Genomic DNA, 19,424 nt, shown 5'->3' with positions numbered 1-19,424 from the left:
AGAACCTCGGGAGAACCGTCATTTTGACGGACTGCACTCTACCCGCCAACGATAGCGGCACCATGTCCCACCTTTTAAATTCCTCTTCCATCTGCTCCACCAGCCTGGTAAAATTAAGCTTATGGACAGTCCCCCAACCCCTGGCCACCTGCACCCCCAGGCATCTGAAACTCTTCACTGCCCTCTTAAATGGGAGTCTCCCAATTCCCTCCTCCTGATCACCCGGGTGTACTACAAATACCTCACTCTTGCCTAAATTTAACTTATAGCCCGAGAAGCCCCCAAATTCCGCTAACAGCTCCATCACCCCCGGCATTCCCCCTTCTGGATCTGCCACATACAACAGCAGGTCGTCCGCATACAGCGATATCCGATGTTCCTCCCCACCCCGCACCAGACCCCTCCATCTCCCTGACTCCCTCAACGCCATAGCCAAAGGTTCAATCGCCAGTGCAAAGAGCAAGGGGGACAGGGGGCACCCCTGCCTGGTCCCACGGTAGAGCCTAATGTACTCCGATCTCCTTCCATTTGTAACTACACTCGCCATCGGAGCCGCGTAGAGCAGCCTCACCCATTTGATGAATCCCTCCCCGAATCCGAACCGCTCCAGCACCTCCCACAGGTACCCCCACTCAACTCTATCAAACGCTTTCTCCGCATCCAGCGCCACCACTATCTCCGCCTCCCCCTCCACTGCCGGCATCATAATAACATTTAGCAGTCTCCACACATTCGTGTTGAGCTGCCGTCCCTTGACAAATCCTGTCTGATCCTCGTGTATCACCCCTGGCACACAGTCCTCTATCCTGGTAGCCAGGATCTTCGCCAGCAACTTAGCGTCAACATTGAGGAGCGAGATAGGCCTGTATGATCCACACTGCAAGGGGTCCTTATCCCGCTTTAGGATCAGAGAGATCAGTGCCCGCGACATCGTCGGGGGCAAAGCCCCCCCCTCCCATGCCTCATTGAAAGCTCGCACCAACAGGGGGCCCACCAGATCCGCATACTTTTTATAAAATTCCACCGGGAACCCGTCCGGCCCCGGCGCCTTACCTGACTGCATTTGTCCAATCCCCCTGACTAGCTCCTCCAACTCTATCGGCGCCCCCAGCCCCTCTACCAGCTCCTCTTGAACCCTTGGGAACCGTAGCCTGTTCATGAAGCTCTCCATCCCCCCTCTCCCCATCGGAGGTTCTGACCGGTACAGTTCCTCGTAGAAGTCCCTAAAGACCCCATTTACTTCTGTCCCCTTCTGCACTACATTCCCACCCCTATCCGTCACTCCACCAATTTCCCTAGCTGCATCTCGCCTGCGGAGCTGATGCGCCAACATCCTGCTCGCCTTCTCCCCATACTAATATACCATGCCCTGCGACCTCCTCCACTGTGTCTCCGCCTTTCTGGTGGTCAACAAGTCAAATTTGGCCTGTAAACTGCGCCGTTCCCCCAGCAACCCCTCCTCTGGTGCCTCCGTGTATCTCCTGTCCACATCCAGGAGCTCCCCCACCAGTCTCTCCCTCTCCTTCCTCTCCCTCCTTTCCCTATGGGCCCGGATGGAGATCAGCTCCCCCCGGATCACTGCTTTCAGAGCCTCCCAGACCATCCCCACCCGGACCTCCCCCATATCATTGGTATCAAGATATCCCTCAATACTTCCCCGGACCCTCCTACACACCTCCTCATCAGCCAGCAGCCCCACATCCAGGCGAGATTTCTCTCAGATCTATTGGTGCTTCCAGCTCCCCCATCTGTCTTCACCCGCAACTGGTAGTTCCAGTCTGTCTAGAAACTGTTTCATCCCCGTGTCCCCCGTTGGGGGGCTCGGAGGTGTACAGTCCCGGTAGAAGGTCACAAATGCCCGATTGACCTCCTTTGGTTCTGTTAACAGTCTGCCTCTGCTATCCTTTACCTGGGCTATTTCCCTCGTGGCTACCTGCTTCCTCAGCTAGTGAGCCAAGAGGCGGCCAGCCTTGTCTCTGTGTTCGTAGACGGTCCCCCGTATCTGGTGGAGTTGATCCACTGCTTTCCTGGTGGATAGCAGGTTAAAGTCCATTTGTAGCTTTTTCCTCTCCGCCAACAGCTCTACGGTCGGGTCCGCGGAGTACTTTCTGTCGACTTCCAGATTGGAGTCCACTGGTTGCTGCCTGGCTATTCCCTATCTCTGCTTGCCTTGTAGGCTATGATCTCTCCACTAATCGCAGCCTTCAGTGTCTCCCTAAACGTGGAAGATGGAGACCTCCCTGTTTTTTTTTGTTACTAACGTAATCGCCTATCGCTCGTGATGCTTTTTACTCCATCTGCCATTGGTGCATAATTGTTTGCGGTCTCTGTCGACAGCTGCACACTGCAAGTGTGCATGGTGGCACAGTGGTTAACACTGCTGCCTCCCAGCGACAGCGACCCGGGTTCTATTCCAACCTCGAGAAGCAGTCTGGGTGGAGTTTGCACTTTCTCCCCGTGTCTGTGTGGGTTTCCTCTGGGTGCTCCGGTTTCCACCCACACTCCAAAGATATGCAGGTTAGGTGGATCGGTCATGCTAAATTGCCCCTTAGGGTGGAATAGGACAAGGTAGTAGGGTCGTTCAAAGTATTGGTGCAGATACAATGGGCCAAATGGCTTCCTTCTGCGCTGTAGGGATTCAATGACATGTCACAACCTCCTGTACATATTCCCACAACGCTGGCTATCTCTCATGCCCTGCTTCTTTTAAAGGCTGGGCCCAGAGGTCAGGATCCTTTTTCTGCACCTATGCTTTCCCCTCATTGAACACCTCCATTTAATTTCAAAAGTTTAATTTAAAGGAATAAATCATGGCAGGACAGCTCCAAGGCATGGTCTGCTCCTCTTGCTTTATGTGGCAGGCTGGGGACAGTTCCAGTCCCCAGGGGCACCATGTGTGCAGGAAGTGTCCCCGGTTACAGCTCCTGGAAGCTCGGGTTCCAGAGCTGGAGCGGTGGCTGGAGACACTGTGGAGCATCCGTGAGTCAGAGAGCATCGTGGATAGCGCGTACAGAGAGGTGGTCACACCACAGGCTCAGACTCTGCAGGCAGGAAGGGAATGGGTGACCACCAGACAGAACAAGAGAGCGAGACAGATAATGCAGGAGGCTTCTGTGGCCATTCCCCTGCAGAACAGATGTACTGCTTTGGATATTGTTGAGTCGAATGGCCTCTCAGGGGAAAACAGCAACAGCCAAACTCGTGGCACCATGGTTGGTTCTGCTGCAGAGGGGTGGGGTGATAAGTGTGATGGTGCAATAGTTATAGGGGATTCAATTGTAAGGGGAATAGACAGGCGTTCTATGGCCGCAAACGAGACTCCAGCATGGTATGTTGCCTTCCTGGTGCTAGGGTCAAGGATGTCTCGGAGAGGGTACAGTACATTCTGCAGGGGGAGGGTGAACAGCCAGTGATTGTGGTACACATCGGTACAAACGACATAGGTAAATAAAGGGATGAGGTCCTAAAAGCAGAATACAGGGAGCTAGGAAGGAAGTTAAGGAATCGGACCTCGAAGGTAGTGATCTCAGGATTACTATTGGTGCCACGTGCTAGTCAGAGTAGAAATTACAAGATATATAGGATGAATATATGGCTGAAGGGATGGTGTCAGGGGGAGGGTTTCAGATTCCTGGGGCATTGCGCTGGGGGAGATGGGACGTGTACAAAGTGGACGGGTTACACCTGGACAGGACTGGAACTGATATCCTAGGGGGGCTGCTTGCGAGAGCGGTTTGGGGGTGTGTAAACTAATGTGGCAGGGGGATGGAACCAATGCAGGAGGTTGGAAGGTAGTAAAACAGGGAAAGAAACAAAAGGCAGTAAGGGGGAAAGTGTAAGGCAGAGAAGCCATAGTCAAAAATCAAAAAGGGTGACAGTACAAGGTACAGTGATGGAGGGGAGCTCAATTAATAGGCCCAGTAATACTAAAAGGAATAAAACGGGAAGTAAAAACATAAATGGAAAGGGACGCGGCAGGCTATTGCATGAAAAAATGGGTTCACCGACAAGGAAAATTAGGAGAAAAGTTAAGAAGAAAAATAACTTAGGAGAGGTTACTGATCAAGGTGTTAAGATTCAAAACAGAGATATAAAAGTGTACTTTACCTGAATGCTCGTAGTATTCAGAATAAGGTAAATGGTGCAATGGTGCAAAACATCGTGAATGACTATGGTTTAGTGGCCATTACTGAAACATGGTTAAAGGATGGTCATGACTGGGAGTTATCAGAGGGTATCGAACTATTCGGAAGAACAGAGTGGATGGTAAGGGAGGTGGTGTAGCTCTGTTATTTAAGGATGACATCCGGGCAATAGTAAGGGATGACATCGGTGCTATGGAGGATAAGGTTGAATCCATTTGGGTGGAAATCAGGAATAGTAAGGGGGAAAAGTCACTGATAGGAGTAGTCTATTGGCCACCAAATAGTAACGTTATGATGGGGAAGGCAATAAACAAAGAAATAACTGATGCATGTAGAAATAGTACAGCAGTTATCATGGGGGATTTTAATCTACATGTCGATTGGTTAACCAGGTCAGTAAAGTCGGCCTTGAGGAGATGTTGAGAGAATGTATCCGCGATAGTTTCCTAGAACAATATGTAATGGAACCTATGAGGGAACAAGCGGTCCTATATCTGGTCCTGTGTAATGAGATAGGATTGATTAATGATCTCATAGTTATAGATCCTCTCAGAAGGAGCGATCACAATATGGTGGAATTTAAAATACAGATGAAGGGTGAGAAGGTAAAATCAAACACTAGTGTTTTGTGCTTAAACAAAGGGGATTACAATGGGATGAGAGAAGAGCTAGCTAAGGTAGACTGGGAGCAAAAACTTTATGGTGAAACAGTTGAGGAACAGTGGAGAACCTTCCTCGCGATTTTTCACGGTGCTCAGCAACGGTTTGTACCAACAAAAAGGAAGGACAGTAGAAAGACGGAAAATCAACCGTGGATATCAAAGGAAATAAGGGAGAGTATCAAATTGAAGGAAAAAGCATACAAAGTGGCAAAGATTAGTGGGAGACTAGAGGACTGGGAAGTCTTTAGGGGGCAACAGAAAGCTACTAAAAAAGCTATAAAGAGTAAGATAGATTATGAGAGTAAACTTGCTCAGAATATAAAAACAGATAGTAAAAGTTTCTACAATATATAAAACAAAAAAGAGTGGCTAAGGTAAGTATTGGTCCTTTAGAGGATGATAAGGGGGTTTTAATAATGGGAGATGAGGAAATGGCTAAGGAACTGAACAGGTTTTTCCGGTCGGTCTTCGCAGTGGAAGACACAAATAACATGCCAGTGACTGATGAAAATGAGGCTATGACAGGTGAGGACCTTGAGATGATTGTTATCACAAAGGAGATAGTGATGGGCAAGCTAATGGGGCTAAAGGTAGACAAGTCTCCTGGCCCTGATGGAGTGCATCCCATAGTGCTAAGAGAGATGGCTTGGGAAATTACAAATGCACTAGTGATAATTTACCAAAATTCACTAGACTCTAGGGTGGTCCTGGCGGATTGAAAATTAGCAAACATGTCACCACTGTTTTAAAAAGGAGATAGGCAGAAAGCGGGTAATTATAGGCCAGTTAGCTTAACTTCGATAGTAGGGAAGATGCTGGAATCTATCATCAAGGAAGAAATAGCGAGGCATCTGGATGGAAATTGTCCCATTGGGCAGACGCAGCATGGGTTCATAAAGGGCAGGTCGTGCCTAACTAATTTAGTGGAACATTTTGAGGACATTACCAGTGCGGTAGATAACGGGCAGCCAATGGATGTGATATATCTGGATTTCCAGAAACCTTTTAACAAGGTGCCACACAAAAGGTTGCTGCATGAGATAAAGATGCATGGCATTAAGGGCAAAGTAGTAGCATGGATAGAGGATTGGTTAATTAATAGAAAGCAGAGCGGGGATTAATGGGTGTTTCTCTGGTTGGCAATCAGTAGCCAGTGGTGTCCCTCAGGGATCAGTGTTGGGCCCACAATTGTTCACAATTTACATAGATGATTTGGAGTTGGGGACCAAGTGCACAATGTCCATGTTTGCAGACGACACAGATGAATGGTAAAGCAAAAAGTGCAGAGGATACTGGAAGTCTGCAGAGGGATTTGGATAGGTTAAGTGAATGGGTAGGGTCTGGCAGATGGAATACAATGTTGACAAATGTGAGGTTATCCATTTTGGTAGGAATAACAGCAAAAGGGATTATTATTTAAATGATAAAACATTAAAACATGCTGCTGTGCAGAGACCTGGGTGTGCTAGTGCATGAGTCGTAAAAAGTTGGTTTACAGGTGCAACAGGTGATTAAGAAGGCAAATGGAGTTTTGTCCTTCATTGCTAGAGGGATGGAGTTTAAGACTAGGGAGGTTATGTTGCAATTGTATAAGGTGTTAGTGAGGCCACACCTGGAGTATTCTGTTCAGTTTTGGTCTCCTTACCTGAGAAAGGACGTACTGGAGGGTGTGCAGAGGAGATTCACTAGGTTAATCCCAGAGCTGAAGGGGTTGGATTATGAGGAGAGGTTGAGTAAACTGGGACTGTACTGATTGGAATTTAGAAGGATGCAGGGGGCTCTTATAGAAACATATAAAATTATGAAGGGAATAGATAGGATAGATGCGGGCAGGTTGTTTCCACTGGCGGGTGAAAGCAGAACTAGGGGGCATAGCCTCAAAATAAGGGGAAGTAGATTTAGGACTGAGTTTAGGATGAACTTCTCCTAAAGAGTTGTGAATCTATGGAATTCCTTTCCCAATGAAGCAGTTGAGGCTCCTTCATTAAATGTTTTTAAGATAAAGATAGATAGTTTTTTTGAAGAATAAAGGGATTAAGGGTTATGGTGTTCGGGCCGGAAAGTGGAGCTGATTCCACAAACGATCAGCCATGATCTCATTGAATGGGGGAGCAGGCTCGAGGGGCCAGATGGCCTACTCCTGCTCCTAGTTCTTATTTGCTCTGCTCTCTTCTGCTCTATTCGTTCCCCAAATTGCTGCCTACAAACTGACAAGATAAATCCAACTGTTGCCCTTTCTCATTTCTCACTGTTTATTTCCGGAATTTTCCATTTTCTGGGATGACATTTTCTGGTTTCTAGGATGACATTTTGTCTTTTCGAAACAGTTTATGAAGCTTTAAGCCAGGGGTGTTAAACCAAGAGGCTTCATGCGAGATTGCCAGAAGGTGCAGCTAAATGTCACACAGATATTTAATTACCGTTGAATATTATTTTCTCTCGATATTTGTGGCCATCTATGACTTGTAGATGGGTTGACAGTTTACCTAAATTAGCCGTTGTCTTCTTTTTTTTGCGGTGGGTAATTGGTTACATTGCAGTTTCACAATATTGGAAAAATAGTTTTTTAACTAAAGTAAATCGTGTGAGAAAATAATTGCTGCAGATGATTGATGTCGGTACTATTTAATAATAATAATCGCTTATTGTCACAAGTAGGCTTCAATGAAGTTACTGTGAAAAGCCCTTACCTGACCAATCACAGATCTGCAAATCACCTATTTTTGGTATTAAAGATCTTATCGCCTTCTAAAATAATTCAGAACTGACTGATGTGTTTACTCAACCTTAGCAGCGACGATTGAATGGCATGAAAATGGGATTGGTATCCTGGGAGCTGGGTACCTGCTTATCACAGTAGTACCTGATTAAAAGCCACTGAACAATAAAAAGGAGGTTTTACAATTCTTCCAATTTCCAATTGTTACAAACCTGAGGTTTTTAAAATTATGTTTTTGGCCTGTATCTTTTGGATTCTAAGAATATTGGGCAGACTTCTCCGACCACCGGCCGGGTTGGAGAATCGGTGCGGCGCCGCCCGAATTGTGCCATGCCGCCCTGTCACAATTCTCTGCAGAGCGCCGACTCGCCGGCCCGCCGATTCTCCGGCCCGGATGGGCCGTGCGGCCGTCACAGAAAATCCGAGTCCTGCCGGAGCCATTCTAACATCCTCTGATCCGGTGGGTCCTCGCCGTTGAAGGGTCCAGGGGCGGCCTGTTGAGGGGGGGGGAGAGAGGTGATTCGACACCGGGGGGGGGGGCCTCCGTCGTGGCCTGGCCCCGATCAGGGCCCACCGATCGGTGGGCCGGCCTCTTTGGCTGGGGGTCTCCTTTCCTCCGCGCCGGCTCCTGTAGCCCTGCATCATTTGGTGTCGGGGCCAGTGAGGGGAAGAAGGCCACTGCGCATGCGCTAGTTGGCACTGGCCCAATTGCACATGCCGGACCCCGCGGCGCCGGCTTCACGTCGGGATGATCAGAGCACTGTGCTAGCCCCCTGTGGGCCGGCGAATGGGGTCCCGGAACGGGCGCCGATGCCGGAGTAAAACACTCCCGTTTTTACGCCAGTGTCGACACTTAGCCGCCCGATGGGAGAAGCCCCCACCCTGTAATCTTTTTGGGGCAGCAGCTTTAGGGTAAATGCTGTTCTGAAGTTTGCCTGACCGTAGACTTGGGAGGTTTGATTGTTAGCAATCAAAGGAAGATACAAATTGTTTTACCAAGAAGAAGGTGCAAAATATTTATACTTGGAGACAATACAGCAGTCTTTCAGCGTCGCATGAGTAGACCCCGAGTCACCCAAGGACTCAGAAAGGTGTTAAATGTATTGGCTCGTAAACAGCTGAGCGGTAAATTATTCATTTACATCTAAGATGAACGGGAGTTAGGAGCAAAGATAGCAAATAAGCCATTCTAGCTTGATAACAGTTTCACATTGTCCTGAGGAAAGAGGGCAAATAAGCCATTTTGGAGATTACATTATCAATTTCCCTACAAATCTATAAATATCACAAACAGACAGACAGCAGTTTATTTTGAATGGTCAGCAAGCATCTGAGAAGCAGAAAGCAAGAGCTAGATGCAGCAGTCCTTCACCTGAAGCAGAAACAATGCTGACTATATTGTTCACCATGCAGAGTACAGGGAGCTCAAGTTTTTGAGGATTTAAAGGAGGCTGGAAGGTTTGCCTAATGCGGTTGGTAGAAAGGAATCTGCAGTGTAACTGTCGCAGTAAAAGTCATAGGATCATAGAATTTACAGTGCAGAAGGAGGCCATTCGGCCCATCTAGTCTGCACCAGCCCTTGGAAAGAGCACCCTTCTTAAGACCACATCTCCACCCTATTCCTGTAACCCAGTAACCCCACCTAGCATTTTCAGACATTAAAGGCAATTTATCATGGCCAATCCACCTCACCCTCACATTTTTAGACTTTGGGAAGAAACCAGCGCACCCAGAGGAAATGCACGCAGACACGGGGAGAACATGCAGACATGGGGAGAACATGCAGACTCCGCACAGAGAGTGACAGTTCTATTCCCAAGCCGGGAATAGAACCCAGGTCACTGGCATTGTGAAGCAACAGTGCTAACCACTGTGCTACCATGCCGGCAGTTCTGCGATTAGAAGATAGCTGGCTGGAAAAGTGAAAATAAGGCAACGTACTGATGTCTGGGAGTAACAGTGTACTGTTTGCTATCAGGACTGTAATCCTGTGGAGAGTGCTGTGTGTGTTGGGTATAAAGAAGGTATAAAGAAGAATGTACTTTCAGTAATTTACAATATGTTACCACAAAAAGAAAATAGTGTTTAGTCAACAGTGTTTTCTTAGTCATTTGTTACAGTAAAGGTTTTAAAATGTGAAATGTTGCCACGTCATTCTTTCAGCTCACAACGGGAAGTTAAAATCTCTTTTGAAAAGTTTTGTGTTTAATGGAGATTATAATAGAATATAATTTTAGTATTTTTATATTAATGAAAGGCTTGCAAAACAATCTGGAAATTATACTTTTTGAACATACAGTGAGTAGAGCCTCAGTGTCTTCTTGTCGTTCACTTGAGCTGGGTAGACTGTTATAGTCTTCTTGCTGTTCACTTGAGCGTGGTAGACTGTCATGGTCTTCTTGCTGTTCACTGGAGCATAGTCAACTGTCATAGTCTTTTTGCTGTGTACTTTAGCATGGCAGACTGTCGTAGTCTTTCTGTTGTTCACTTGAGTGTGGCAGACCTGCATCGTCTGCTGCTAATTGCTCAGAAGAGATTGCTAGACCCTCATGGTTTTGTTCATGCAAGGGCTGTGCATTGGAGTCTTGCGTTGCATCTATCGTGGAGGCTGTCCACGAGCTCGCTGTGGAGGCTTGTGTCACTCCCTCTGTGGAATCTTGCAGTGTTCCCTGTGTGGAATCGGCATTGGTCTAGCTGTGGAGACTGTCATCACTTATCGTGTGGAGGCTGGGACCCTTTGTGGTGCATGGACCACTCTCTGTGTGGCTGCAGGCCGCTCTCTGTGGGCTTGTACCGCTCTCTGTCTCTTGACGGCAGACGCAGCATAATCCTGCACTCCCGACTCGGGGTGTCGTATATGCTGGGCTGAGGATTCCCCAATCTGAAGAACTCGTCGTCGGGGTCTTCAATGTACAACACCTCTAGTTGAGGTTCGGATTTGGTACTGGGGTAGCCACCTCCCACGGTGAAATCTTCATCTGAGGCATTGTCTTCCAAGACCATATCATCACATTTTATGTCGGAGCTGGCATTGGGCTCGCAATGTCCAAAGAAGAATTCAAAGTCTGAGTCATAATCTTCAAGGACTGTATCATCTCTTTGGACGGTGCTAACTGCTTGTTGCAGGGTTCTGCAGAGGTCACTTTCAGCTACTGGTCGAATTTCAGGCATTGTGCTGTCATTTCAGGGGAAAGAATCGGGTTTGACGGCTTTAAAACTTTTTTTTTCGTGTTTTGGGACATTTCCCCTTTAAGTGGACGTGGTCCGGGGCCTCTGACGTCATGACGCGTGTGACGTAGGTCGTAGGAAGCGATTGTGCATGCGCATATCGCTGTGCCTTTACTTGGGGCCTTTTTCGCAATTGCGCATGCGCGGCTTCTCACCCATGCGCAAACGGACCTTCCCGTTCGGTGCGCTCTTCGCACAACTGCACATGTGCAGCTCCTTTTCCAAGATGGCTGCAAATCAAAACTGCCATTCGTTGCTGCGAGCCTACCTCGTGGTGAGTTTTGGCGCCTCTTTTATCGATTTTTCTTGTATGTTCTTTGCAGAATTCTTGGAATTTGTCCAGGACTGCCTGGAAGTTGCTCTTGTTTTGCCCCTTTGAGTATTTGAAAGTCTGGGAGATTTCAGCTGCTCTTGGACCCGCAATGGTAAGTAGAAGCTTTATTTTCTCTGCATTAGGCATGCCATCTAGGTCGGATGCTACCAGGTAGATCTCGAATCTCTGCCTGAACGCACGCCAGTTTTCACTGAGATTGCCTTGGTACCTGAGCTGCTGTGGAACCGGAATCTGGAACATCATCTTGCCTGGCTGCTGTTGCTGGTTGTCACTGTTTGCTGAGTTGTAACTATGTGGGTTTAAACAGGTCACTCTTGGGTACCATGGTTTGTTATGCTTTTGAAGTAGCATAAGCTGCTTCCTTGATGTGCACTCTGACAAAGGAAGGTTCAGACTTGGAGATAGCTTTAACACATTTATTAAACTGCTAACGATTCTCCTACTTGGATTCGACTCTCCTGTTAATCCTGCTACAGCTACTCAGACTGACGAACCATCTGCTACAATCCACGTGGTGGGTGTGATGTGTTTCAAATCACCCTGTGTACTCACTGAGTGTCTCCACTTGAAAGAGGAAGATCATGTGTACTGTGTCCTTTTATATGGGTTGGTGTAATGCCCTGTGGTAGTGTCCTATCTTACTGACCTATTGGTTGACTGTCTGTGTGTCATGTCTCCGGTGCTCCCTCTAGTGTCTAGCTAGTCTATGTGTATTTACATTAACCCCTTGTGTATTTACAGTGATGCATATCACCACACACCTGATAAATTTATAACTACATTTCTGTAATTAATAAATTGCAGAACATTGGATAGCGGTTAATGCTTCAGAGTTTCTAGGAAACTACTCTGTGACCAAATGTTTTGCGGGAAATATTCCGCAGATTATTAACTGTTAAGACATGAAGTAATATAAGGATTTTATGCCTGCCATCCATCATTTGGAGTCTTGAAAGCCACCAGTCAGAAAGCAAAGGAGTTCATTACCCAATTGGATGATGCTTGGCTCTCAACCAAAACAGCCTTTTCTTCCCATTTTCAATATTTTTAGATCTGGTAAACACAATTGAACAGATTGGTCTTCAATTGCTATAGATTGCAGACCAATCCTGGAGGGTTAGTGTCTCAGTCGCAATAGCTATAAATATAGGAACTGCTGTTTCAATTAGAATGTATAAGCCTTACAATCTGTATTTTTTGACATTCTTAAATTGTAACATTTATTTAAAGGTTTTATGTCACAATTCTCTTAGTCCCTGGTAGAATATATACCATGGTGGAATTAAAAAGATGTTATCTGTTTTCTTTTGCAAAATAGTCATTAAAGAAAATCTTAACTGTGCTTCACCCAACATTGAAAGCACGAACTGTAGTGAACGGTCATTTGCCAAAGGGACATCAAGCAAACCATATTCCAGACAATTGTGCTGAAGCTGTTGATGTTAGCATTTGAATGGAACAAGAAGCTGCTGGTTCAAAATGACAAAACCCAAAATTTGGATTGGTGTGAGGAAATCTCTTTGCATGTAAAAGCAAGCAACACGTGCAGAAAACTTGGATTGGGTAGAGTAAAAACGAAGCAAGAAATTATTGTTCTGCAACATTAAATAAAAAAATAGCTGATTTTACTGTTGGGCGCAACAAAACTCGGGAAATGTAGCATTCCAAATTTGAATCAAGATCCTGGGTTTTTTGAGTAGGTAACAGAAAAAGTTGATGATGGTACTGCTGCTGATGAGGCATACATGGACTCCCAGAAGGCATCTGATAAAAGTGGCGCACAATGAATCTGTGGACAAAATTACAGCTCATGGAATAAAAGTGACAAGGGTGGCACAAAGGGTGGTACAGTGGTTAGCACTGCTGCCTCACAGCACCAGAGACCCGGGTTCAATATTGACCTCGGGCGACTGTCTGTGTGGAGTCTGGGTTTACTTCGGGTGCTCCAGTTTACACTCTCAGTCCAAAGATGTGCAGGTTTAGGTGGATTGGCCATGTTAAATTGCCCCTTAGTGTCCAGAAAGTTAGGTGGGGCTACTGGGTTATGGGAATAGGTTTGAGGTGGGCCTAGGTGGGGTGCTCTTTCAGAGGGGCGGTGCAGACTCAATGGGCCAAATGGCCTCCCTCTGCACTGTAGTGATGAATGATTCTATGACAGGAGCAACATGGAACTGAAATTGACTGAGTGACAGGACACAGAGAGTCGTGGTTAATAGATGTTTTCCAGGCTAGAGGAAGGTCATAGTGGAGTTCCGTAGGGGTCAGTGTTGGGACCTTTGCTCTTCCTGATATATGTTTTTTTTAAAAATAATTTTTATTGAATTTTTCAAAATACAAACATTTTAACCCCCCCTACATTCACATTTAAATTATACCAAAACAAAGTCAAACCCCCCTACTTAACAAGAAAAAGAAAAAAAAAGTCTCCCCCCCCCCACCCGCGGCGTCCCCCCCCCCCCCCCCCCCCCCCCCCCCCCCCCGCCGGCGAACCGACAGTCAGACCAACTTATCATTTCTAGCAGCGTCTTCGGGCAGGTCTTGCCCGTGCCACCACCGCTACCGTACTTCCTTCGTCTTTGTCCACCCTCCCCCCCCCCCCCTCCTCCCCCCTCCCTCCCGCCCTCCCCTCCCGGTTGCTGCTGTCACGGCCTCAGTCTCTATCTCTGATCCAAGAGGTCTAGGAAGGGTTGCCATCGCCTGGAAAACCCCTGCACCGACCCTCTCAGGGCGAATTTGATCCTTTCCAATTGGATGAAGTTCGCCATGTCGTTTAACCAGGTGTTAACACTCGGAGGCCTTTCGTCCCTCCACTGAATCAGGATCCTCCTCCGAGCCACCAAGGACGCAAAGGCTAATATTCCAGCCTCCCTCGCCTCCTGTACCCCCGGTTCCACCCCAACCCCGAAGATCGCAAGTCCCCATCCTGGCTTGACCCTGGACCCCACCACTCTCGACACCATCCCTGCCACCCCCTTCCAGAACTCCTCCAGTGCCGGACATGCCCAAAACATATGTGCATGATTCGCAGGGCTTCCCGAACATCTAATACACCTGTCTTCACCCCCGAAAAACCGACTCATCCTTGTCCCCGTCATGTGGGCTCTATGCAGTACCTTAAATTGAATGAGACTTAGTCTCGCACATGACGACGACGAGTTGACCCTCTCCAGGGCGTCTGCCCATGTCCCGTCCTCTATCTGTTCCCCCAGCTCTAACTCCCACTTATCTTTCAGCTCCTCTACTGGTACCTCCTCCACCTCCTGCATAATCTTATAGATGTCCGAGATCTTCCCCTCCCCGACCCAGACCCCTGATAGCACCCTATCACTCACCCCCCTGTCGGGGAGCGCGGGGAACCCCGCTACCTGTCGTCTGGCAAATGCCTTCACTTGGAGGGACCTGAACGTGTTCCCCGGGGGGAGCCCAAATTTCTCCTCCAGCTCTCCCAGGCTCGCAAACCTCCCCTCTATAAACAGGTCCCTCAGTTGTCTAATACCCGCCCTCTGCCAGCTCTGGAATCCTCCTCCTGTGTTTCCCGGCGCAAATCTGTGGTTCCCTCTTAGTGGTGCCCCTATCAGACCTCCCACTTCCCCCCTGTGTCGCCTCCACTGCCCCCAGATCTTGAGGGTGGCCGCCACCACCGGGCTCGTGGTATACCTCGTGGGAGGGAGCGGCCATGGTGCCGTTACCAGTGCCCCTAAGCTTATGTTGCCGCAGGACGCCCTCTCCATGCGCTTCCAGGCTGCCCCCTCCCCTTCCATCATCCACTTTCGTACCATCGATGTATTTGCCGCCCAGTAATATCCTGAAAGGTTGGGTAACGCCAGCCCTCCACTATCCCTACTCCGCTCCAAAAAGACCCTTCTAACTCTCGGGGTGCCATGTGCCCACACATACCCCATGATACTACTCGTTACCTTCTTGAAAAAGGCCCTGGGGAGGAAGATGGGCAGACACTGGAACAAAAACAAGAACCTCGGGAGGACCGTCATTTTAACTGACTGCACCCTCCCTGCCAGCGACAGCGGCACCATGTCCCACCTCTTAAACTCCTCCTCCATCTGTTCCACCAGTCTGGAAAAGTTCAACTTGTGGAGGGTCCCCCAGTTCTTTGCCACCTGCACCCCCAAATACCTAAAACTTTTAACTGCTCTTTTGAAGGGGAGCCTCCCAATTCCCTCCCCTTGGTCTCCCGGGTGTATTACAAAGACCTCACTTTTCCCCAGATTTAATTTATATCCCGAAAAGTCCCCGAACTCCGCTAGTATCCCCATTACCTCCGGCATTCCCCCCTCCGGGTCTGCCACATACAACAACAAATCATCCGCATAGAGCGAGACCCGATGTTCCTCCCCTCCCCTTGTCAGTCCTCTCCACCCCCCTGAACCCCTCAGTGCCATCGCCAACGGCTCAATCGCTAATGCAAAGAGTAAGGGAGATAGGGGACATCCCTGCCTAGTACCTCGATGGAGCCCAAAATATTCTGACCTCCTCCCGTTTGTTACCACACTTGCCGTCGGAGCTGAATAGAGCAGTTTTACCCACTTGATAAATCCCTCCCCAAACCCAAACCTTTCCAACGTCTCCCACAAGTATTCCCACTCCACCCTGTCAAATGCCTTCTCCGCGTCCAGCGCTACCACTATCTCCGCCTCCCCTTCCACTGCTGGCATCATAATCACATTTAACAATCTCCGGACATTTGTGTTAAGTTGGCGTCCCTTCACGAACCCCGTCTGGTCTTCATGGACTACCCCTGGCACACAGTCCTCTATCCTGGTTGCCAGGACCTTTGCTAACAGCTTGGCGTCAACATTCAGGAGGGAGATGGGCCTGTAGGACCCGCACTGGACCGGGTCCTTGTCCCGCTTCAAAATCAAGGAGATCAGGGCCTGCGACATTGTTGGGTGCAGTACCCCCCCTCGCGCGCCTCATTGAAGGCTCGCACCAGCACTGGACCCACCAAGTCCACAAATTTCCTGTAAAACTCCACCGGGAACCCATCCGGCCCCGGCGCCTTCCCCGCCTGCATCTGGCCTATCCCTTTAATTAGCTCCTGCAGCTCTATCGGCGCCCCCAACCCTTCCACCAGCTCCTCCTGTACCTTTGGGAACCCCAATTTGTCGAGAAAGTTCTTCATTCCCCCTCTCCTCTTCGGCGGTTCAGACCTATACAATTCCCTATAGAAGTCCCTAAAGACCCTATTCACCTCTTGCCCCTTCTGCACTACGTCCCCACCCCTCTCTCTCACTCCCCCAATCTCTCTGGCTGCATCTCGCTTACGAAGCTGGTGTGCCAGCATCCTGCTCGCCTTTTCCCCGTACTCATACGCCACACCCTGCGCCCTTCTCCACTGCATTTCCGCCTTCCTAGTGGTCAGTAGGTCGAACCTGGCCTGCAAGCTACGCCGCTCCCTTAATAGCCCCTCCTCTGGCGCCGCCGCATATTTCCTATCTACTTCTAGGAGCTCCCCCACCAGCCTCTCCCTTTCCTGCCTCTCCTTCCTCTCTCTGTGTGCCCTTATGGAGATCAGCTCTCCTCTAATCACTGCTTTCAAGGCCTCCCAGACCGTCCCCACCTGCACCTCACCTGTGTCATTCGTACCCAGATAGTTCTCAATGCCCGTTCTCACCCTTCTGCACACCTCTTTGTCCGCCAACAGCCCTACATCCAGGCGCCACAACGGGCGTTGGTCCCGCGCCTCCCCCATGTCCACGTCCACCCAATGTGGTGCATGGTCCGATATCGCAATGGCCGAGTACTCCGTGTCCTGCACTCTCGGTATCAGCCCCCTGTTCAATACGAAAAAATCGATCCTAGAGTACACTCTGTGGACGTGGGAGAAAAAAGAATACTCCCTCGCCCTAGGCCTACCAAATCTCCATGGGTCTACTCCTCCCATCTGCTCCATGAACCCCCTTAACACCTCTGCCGCTGCCGGCCTCCTATTCGTCCTGGAACTCGATCTATCCAGCCCAGGGTCTAACACCGTATTAAAGTCCCCTCCCATGATTAGGCCCCCTGCCTCCAGTCCCGGGATGAGGCCCAGCAGGCGCCTCATAAAACCCGCGTCATCCCAGTTCGGGGCATACACATTTACCAGTGCCACATTCTCTCCCTGCAGCCTACCCCTCACCATCACGTACCTGCCCTCCTTGTCTGCCACCACCTCTGCCGCCACAAACGACACCCTCTTTCCCACCAAAATCGCCACCCCCCGGTTCTTGATATCCAAGCCTGAGTGGAACACCTGTCCCACCCACCCCCTTCTCAGGCGGACCTGATCTGCTACCCTCAAATGAGTCTCCTGCAGCATTGCTACATCAGCCTTCAGTCCCTTCAGGTGTGAGAAGACCCTTGATCTTTTGACCGGCCCATTCAGCCCCCTTACGTTCCACGTGATCAATCGGGTCGCAGAGCGACCCGTCCCTACTCCCTGTCGATTAGCCATGTCTTGTCCCTTGCTCGCCCCGGGTCATCCCTTCTTTTCTGACCCGCTTCCCATAGCGATGGCCCCCCCCCCCCCCCCCCCCCCCCCCCCCCTGGCTAGGACCCCTCCTAGCCGCGATGTACCCCACATCGTACTCCCGAGAGTCAGCTGGTCTCCGCTGACCCGGCTGCTCCTGCCACCTTCCGACTCCTCCCGGTTCACCCCATCTGCGCCCGTGAAAGATCCCCTTAAAACCCCCGAGAAAGACCCGCATAATCAACCCGCTCCCCCCCGTCCCGTCTCCCCAACTTAACGATATAAATACAAATACCCAATGGCAACTAAATACATAAATACTTAACTACATACTTAAATAACAAAATAATTAACTAACTATCAACTAACAGTGTGCCCACCCATCACTCTCCATCAAACAGTATAAATAACCGCAGATAACCATAACCCGAAAAGAAAAAAAAGAACAAAAAACCCCCCCAAGCACCCAAAGAAAAAGGGTAAGAGGGGTAAATAACTAAGGGAAATTGGAAACGGGAAAAAACACCCCATAAGAAGCCAACGACCCACAATAGAGATTTCAACAGTACAAATATACAGAAACACCCAACAACTCGAAACCTTCAAAATATTCAGAAAAGTCAACCGTTCGAGAAAAAACACCCCAAACACTCCACGAAACTGTTACCCAGTTCCGACCTGGCCTGAAAAAGAAAAGGGCCACTTGCTCAATCAAGAGTCCCCGGGCGGCTACGACCGCCGGTGCTCCCAGGTTTTAGTTCGTGTCCAACTTTTCCTCTTGTACAAAGGTCCAGGCCTCCTCTGGGGACTCGAAATAATGATGTTGGTCCTTGTAGGTGACCCACAAGCGCGCCGGTTGCAGCATTCCAAATTTGATCTTTTTCGCGTGTAGCACCGCCTTTGTCCGGTTGTACCGGGCCCGCCGCTTTGCCACCTCCGCACTCCAGTCCTGGTACACCCTTACCGTCGAGTTCTGCCACTTGCTGCTTTTCTCCCTTTTAGCCCACCTCAGGACTTTCTCTCGATCACTTAGCCGCTGGAACCGCACCAGCACCGCCCTCGGGGGCTCGTTTGCCCTAGGCCTCCTGGCCATGACCCGGTATGCCTCTTCCAATTCCAGGGGCGCCGGACCGGCCCCCTCCCCCATCAGGGAGCTCAACATCTCCGCCACATATCCCGGGAGATCCGACCCCTCCAGGCCTTCTTCCAGGCCCAGGATCCTCAAATTTTTCCTCCTCATCCGAGTGTCCAGCTCCTCGAAGCGGCTCTGCCACTTCATGTGGAGTGCCTCGTGCACCTCCACCTTTGCCCCGATGACTGTGGCCTCCTCCTCCCTCGCGGTCATCTCCTGCTGCAGATCTTTAATCGACGCCTCTTGGATCGCCTGGGCTCCCACCAACCTGGTGGCCGTCGCGTTCATGGACTCTAAGAGTTCCACTTTCATCTCCGTGAAAAAACGGAGGAGAACGGCCTGCTGCTCCTCCGCCCATTTCTTCCACTCCTCCGATACACCGCCGGCCGCCATTTTGATTTTCTTCCCCCGCTTTTTTTGGGGAGCTGCTGCCGTTTTTCTTGCCGCTCCACTCCGGGTACCGACCATAAAATCGGTCTAGTTCTCCTCAGGGGACCTTCCCCCACCGGGATTCGTTTTTTCAGCGCCGTTGGGGCCCTCCAATTGGCCCAAAAACACCTTTGTTGCAGGAGCTTCCAAATGTGCGGCTTAGCTAGTCATAGCCGCAACCGGAAGTCCCCTTCCTGATATATGTTAATGACTCAGACCTTGGTTTCTTGGGCACAGTTTCAAAGTTTGTGGACAGTACAAAACTTGGAAGCATTGTGACTGTGAGGAAGATATAACGCTGGTGAAAAT

The sequence above is a fragment of the Scyliorhinus canicula genome, chromosome 21, assembly GCF_902713615.1.
Source record: "Scyliorhinus canicula chromosome 21, sScyCan1.1, whole genome shotgun sequence".
Lineage (NCBI taxonomy): Eukaryota > Metazoa > Chordata > Chondrichthyes > Carcharhiniformes > Scyliorhinidae > Scyliorhinus > Scyliorhinus canicula.
The sequence above is the reverse complement of the archived record's forward strand: the minus strand, read 5'-3'. Positions refer to the sequence as shown.